At 42.7% G+C, this 6,617-nt stretch overlaps 1 pseudogene; it reads right to left on the bottom strand.

Annotated features, from left to right (window-relative positions):
* Positions 1-4,986: 4,986 nt before the first annotated feature.
* The window catches only part of LOC124229848 (acidic mammalian chitinase-like), a 50,282-nt pseudogene continuing 48,651 nt past the window's right edge, over positions 4,987-6,617 (bottom strand).

Raw genomic sequence — 6,617 nt, 5'->3', positions numbered from 1 at the left:
CATTGTCTTAGTCTTCTCATGGTGCTATAACAAAAATACCATAGACTGGGTAACATAACATAAATTTATTTTTTCACAGTTCTGGAGGCTGGAAAGTCCAAGAGCAAGGTTCTAACAGGGTTCAGTTTCTGGTGAGAGCTCTCTCCTTGGCTTGTAGACAGTTGCTTTCTAGCTATATTCTCACATCGCAGAGAGAGAGAGAGATCTCTGGTGTCTTTTCCTCTTTTATAGGGGCACCAGTTCTGTTGGATCAGGGCTCCACCTGGTGACCTCATTTAACCTTAATTACCTCTTTAAAGGCCCCATCTCCATTATAGTTACGTGGTGGGTTAGGGCTTCAGCATATGCATTTTGCTCACAATTCTGTCCATAGCAGACATTACAAGAATAAATAAAGTTATCTCTTCTCTGCTTGACATGTGTGGAGGTTATCTCCAGTTAGAAAGCTAATGCCTCCAACTCGTCAAGTCAGGAAGTACCAGGGAGTGGTTGGCTATGACAAAGCCCCAGTGCTACCCCATTTGGTCAACCACTTTGCTGTCAATATTGTAGAAATAGCTATGATTTTGAGTTCCTCACCATCATGTGTTTTGGATATGCTGTCCCCTAACGTTCCCTCTGTCTTACTCACTAAGTGATAAGTCTAGCTGTACCTGTCCTTTGACAGTCAGTGAGAGGGTACCTGTAAGCTTGTATTTTTTTCCTAACCAAGGATAGGAACTATCATCAATTTTATCATGTTTAAACTCTTTATCTAAAAGCCATAATCACATAGAATTCTAAGATGTAACATCAATAGGACTCAACCCAGCAGCTCTGTTACTTCAATCAGCCCACCTTGGGATTATCTTCTTCACCTGTTATGGGGAACTAATCACATAAGCCACATACTTTGTCTTTCCCCTTTTCTGCACACATTTAACTGGGGCATGTAGCACTCTAATGTCCTAAAAACCCATGCCATTTTGAACTGACTTTACCAGTCAAAGAAAGAGAGTCAGAGAAGTGGCTTATTTGTTTGATCCTGCTTGCATAAGGCCATATAAAAAAAATCATTTCACATTCAACAAGTCAGAATTTTCAAATTGTAATTTCACCAGAGATGCTGACTCAGGCTCCCTTCAATTCTCCTTTGAGCAACTTCCTTCAAGGTTACTAATAACAACTATGGAATATTAGGCTGGGTGGTCTTAACCACTCATTCTCTTTTCATCACACTGGACCTTCAGGATTTGGAGGACCACTTTCTGTGACTGCCACAACAATCTTCAAAGGTAACGGGTCACAATACTCTAGGCAGACTTTTCTAATCCCAAGTCACTTGGCTTACTTCTAGAAGGCCGTGGTGGATGCCCTAAGTCTGATACTCAGCAATTTGTACCACCTCTCAAGCAATTAAGGGTGACTAGTAAAACAGCGTGGAGACTAGTCTTTCTGGAACTATGTTTATTGGAGGAAAACCCAGATATTGAAGCAATAGCAGGTGAATGATCTGCCCATAACCATCTTATTCTTGGGCAGCACACAGCGATCTAGCGGAGTGCAAATCTAGGTCTGAGAGAGAGACCCTGGGCCTTGGATGTTGGGGTTTTTATACTTCTTAATTATTAAAGAACCAAATTCCTCCTAGTGAGATTAGGGTATAGGATCTAACAGCAGTATGGTGTAGCAGAACCTTGTTTTCAGCTCTGTCCACTATCTCAGCATTCATAAATTGGGATAACACTCAGCCTTCCCCTGGTGTGATCCAACCCTTGTGATTACAGCACCACTACTTGGTGGAAACTTGGCTGAGGTCCTGATCTACTATGTCAGCTCTCTGCAAGGATGGATTGCATTAAACCCTAGACTGTGGGCTATAGTTGGTTTCCAGACGCAGCAGGCAAATTTCCTCTCTAGGGAGCCATCCTGCAAGGCATCAATTAAGTTAACACTTACTTCTCAACTGTCTTCCAGGAGAAATTGATAAGGAATCATCATAACTAAGGCAAATTCTGGTTAAGTTATTGAAATTTAAGAACAAATAATTAATTATTCAGGCACCAGATGGAAAAAATCAAATAACTTAAAAAGTATGGGTTTATGAAGGGGTAGTGAGTACCCACTGGCCTCAGATGTTCCCACTATATTATTCAAGGCCAGAATACAATGGAGAAATGCCTACGGTCTAAGACCAGGTTTACCTGGAAGTAGCTCATGTGAGAGTAATTTATTTGGGAGTGGAATTCAGGGAGCAAGAGTAAAAGATGAAGGAATGAAACAGGGAAGAAAGGAGGGCCAATACAAAAATATATTACCAAGTTGGCCACTGCTAGGGGCAACTGGATGCTCAACCCCTTGAGACGGTCTGAGAAGTCTTATAAATGTGTTTCTAGACCATCCAGGGAAGAAAAGTGGAAACACAATGTTCCCCTGACTCCCAGGGTTGCCATTAACTCCTCTGCATGTCTAGGTTGTCCATGCTTTAGTGGAAGTCTGTATCAGAGAAGCTCCAGAGTGGGAAGCAAGGATTGCACAACACAGGTCTAAGGCAGAGTAGTATGACTCCATGAAGGTGGTTGAAACTTGTGCAGAACTGGTTGCTGCAGCTGTGGCTGAAATCAAAGGGTAAGGCAGAGACAATTTGAAATGGTGCTAAGAGGTTTCATCTACACCAACAGAGTTCTGAAGAAAAAGGAGTATTAACTTGTCATGTTGTACTCTGCCAAGGAATTGTTCAAACATTTTCCCTGTTTCAAAGGGAACAGGCAGATGTTCTTAAATATGAATGGACTCAAGGATTATAGCAGCCACAGCATTGCTTGAAAGAACTATACAACTGCAAAGTCATCCAACAACAATAACAAAAAGTAAATTAGGGGCCAGCCCGGTGGCACAGCAGTTAAGTTTGCACATTCCACTTTGGCGGCCTGGGGTTCGCTGGTTCGGATCCCTGGTACGGACCTACACATCGCTGGTCAGGCCATTCTGTGGTAGGCGTCCCACATATAAAAAAGTAGAGCAAGATGGGCACGAATGTTAGCTCAGGGCCAGTCTCCCTCAGCAAAAAAAGAGGAAGATCGGTGGCAGATCTTAGCTCAGGGCTAATCTTCCTAAAAAAAAGTAAATGGGAAAGTCGTGGGGAAAGAACTAGCTCAATATGCAATGACAGAAAAAAAAAGGACTAATACTTACAAATTTTTGAGAAAAAGAGTAAACCAAGACTTTTATGTCCAGCAAGCTATTGATCAAATATAAAGGCAACAGTCAGGCATTTTCATACATGCAAGAAAATGGAAGACAACTACTGCCACCCCTTCTTAGCTAACAAAAACAAAACCAATGAGAAGCTGTAGTGTAAGTACTTGTGATGAACAGCACGTTCATTTAAATATGAGATGGTCGTTCTGTTATAAAACAAGGTGATATTAAAAATTTTGACTAAGTGAAAATAACAACCTAAAAATCAGGAGGTGAGAGGTATTGAAAGAGTGTTAAATTTTTATCTTTCATACTTCTAAAATTGAAGTAGGAACTTAAAAACATAATCCAGCTTCTAGTTTCCATAATCCTTTGCTCTTCACCCATTTCTTTGCTTCCCTTTGAGGCACACTCAGACAGTTTTGTGTATTTTGTCTTCAATTTTTTTCCTTCCATTCTCTGTTAAGTCTACTCCACTCAGGCTTTTGCCACCAAGCCATGTACTAAACCTACCCTTCTTGATGACCTACGTGTCATTAATCTAATGGTCAGTTCCCAGACCTCGTCCTACTTGACCTGTCAGCAGTAACGGACACAGCTGATCACTTTCTTCTCCTGGACACCTTTGCTTCCTTGGTTTTCCAGACATTTGACTCCTGGTTTTCTCCCTTACACATCCCTCCTTCTTTGGTCTTCATTACTTGTTCCTACTCTTCTCTCCAGCCTCTGGATGTTGGATGCCCAGTGCTCAGTCCGTGGGCTCCTTTCCTACCTGTACTCACTCTCTTAATGATTGCTTCCAATCTGTTGACTTTAAATACCAACTACATACCAAACTCCAAAAATTTTATGTCCAACTTCCTACTCAACATCTCCACTTAGAAATCCAATAGGAATCTTAAATTCAACATTTCCAAAATTGAATTCATGGCCTTCCTCCAGAACCCTCTTTACCTTTGGCCTTTCTCATTTCAGTTGACAATTCTGTATTTGCAGTTTCTCAGGCCAAATGTTGGGATTATCCTTGACCTCTTTTTTTCCCCTCATATTCTACATATGATCCATAAAGAAATCTTTCTAGCTAAAAAAAAAAAAAAAAATCTTAAAAGTACAGTCTAATTCAATCACTTCTGACCACCTCTACTGCTGCTTCCCTGGTCTGAGCTGTCAGGTCTCTCATAGATTACTGCAAGAGCCTCCAAACTGTGCATTCTCAGCAAAGCAGCTAACTGGTTATTTAAAGATAGAAGCCAAATCAGATCATTTGTCCACTTAAAGCATTCAAAGTTTCCTCATTCTTTCAGAGTAAAAGTGAAGTCCCAATAATGCCCTATAAGGCCTTAAACCAGGTGTCAGCAAGCTACTGTCCGAGGGCCAAGTCCAACCTACCACTTGGTTTTGTACAGTAGCCTGTGAGCTAAGAATTGTTTTTACAATTCTTATGGGTGGGGAAAAAAAGAAAAACAATACTTCATGACACATAAAAATTCTATGAAATTCCAATTTCAGTGTCCATAAATGACACTTTGTTGGAACCCAGTCATGCTTCTTCATTTACGTGTCGTCTCTGAACGTGTTCACACTACTACAGTGGCAGGGTTAGGCAGTTGCAACAGAGACCTTATGGCCCACGAAGTCTAAAATACTTGCTAATTGGTCCTTTACAGAAAATATTTGTAGACCCCTGTCCTAAACATTCTGTTCTCTCCTGACCACATCTCCCATAACTTCCCCTATAATTCCTCTAACCCTAACCCTTGCTCCCTTTTCTCCAAGCAGATTGGCCTCCCTGCTATGGCAAACATGTCACCTGTTACAGCAGGAGCAGGAGGCATCAAAGACTAGGCTAGACTGGCAGTGCTGAGTGAAGGTCTGTCCACTCACACAGCTGTAGAAGGCATTTTTGTCCCAGGGTCAGGGTTGTTGGGTCATTTTTGTCAGCCTGGTTGGCACAGAACCCACCGCCACTGAGGCTGCCTGCAGAGCTGTCTGTACTGGGAGCCTCCACAATGGGAGCAATGGGCTGGGCTGGGGCTTTGCAACCTGAAAGAAAGAAACCAGATCCTGAGCCCTCCTGCTTTTGGTCAGTGATACCTTAGCTCCTGCCTCTATGTCTCTGCATAATTCAGTCTCCTGATCTGGTATACCCTCCTTCCCCTTTCCTCTTTGTTCATCAACTCCATTAATTGCATCAATCCTCTCTCTCCAACTAGATTGTGAATGTCTATAGAGTAAAGATTGTGACTTAAATATTTGAGATCCCCTGTGGTACCTCCACAGTGTTGCATACATAATAGATGCTCAAAAAATTGCTTGTGAAATGAATGGATGGATAAACGAATGGTGAAGAACACTGTTCTTCCCACCATTATTGAATCATTACCAAACATGAATAGAGCAATAGTCATAGAATCACTTATATAATGGTCCTCTGACTTCCAAGAAGCCTTGGAGATTTCTTTCAAGTTTGAGGCTTAGTGCCCTTTCTCACCTGCTAACTCACCCACACTCAGCAGGCCCAGGGCATCCTTCAGGGTGGTGATCAGGGGGAATTTGCCCTGGTTGCAGAAAGTACTCAGGAAGTCATCCAAACAGACGGTCCAGACCATGGCACCTCCAAAGTTTTTCTTCTTCAGTCAATCAGCCTGTGGTAATTAGAGAGAAATCAATTAAGTTCAACATCAAGGCCAATTTGTGGTTCCAGGGCTACAAATGAGAAGAAACAACAGGCAACAACAGTCTCCAGTCAACAGGCAACAATCAGTCTACCCTGATTTTGAAGCTCCTGGTGTCGTGATATCCAAGATACTCATTCCCTTTGTAAGCACAGGGAACATCCTCAGGGGCCTCCCACACTTCAGGAGCTCCATTCTTCAGGAAGGTACAGTTCTAAGAGGATAAAAGGAAAAGGTCAAGTGGTAGGCAAAGTGCCCAGGTGACAGGGGTGAAAGGGCATGGGGGAAGGGAAGAAGGGAGGGAGTACATGAAATCTACTTGCAAAGGAAGGCCTGGAGCTCTATCAGCAAATTTCTCAGTTCATTCAGGATTTTGATTCTTTGTCACATTTGAGCCATTTATTTTTAATTTGAGGAGAAGCTCCTAAATCAAAGACTACCCTGGCAGTCAGAGAAAGCCACGTTTGCCTCTTTCTATGAGGTATGAGGAGCATACCTCATAGTAGGCCTAGAACCCAGAATGCCTGGTGCAGGGCCCAGCAGGACCAGTGCCAGAGGTGGGGCCGCAAATGCCGGTATTGGAGGAGTTGCTCAGGATGAAGGTGTGTCCATAGGCTGGGAGTTCAATAATGAGCTTTTCAGCTGGGGTCCCATCGTCCTTCCTGCAGTTCATGCCGTAATCCTGCAATGGCAGCTGGTTAGCTAGAGGCCCGACCCAGCTGATGGCCTAGTAACTAGTTATTATTTGAGCTTTTTTGTATG

The sequence above is a fragment of the Equus quagga genome, chromosome 18 (assembly GCF_021613505.1).
Source record: "Equus quagga isolate Etosha38 chromosome 18, UCLA_HA_Equagga_1.0, whole genome shotgun sequence".
NCBI lineage: Eukaryota > Metazoa > Chordata > Mammalia > Perissodactyla > Equidae > Equus > Equus quagga.
This window is presented reverse-complemented; position numbering and strand designations above follow the sequence as displayed.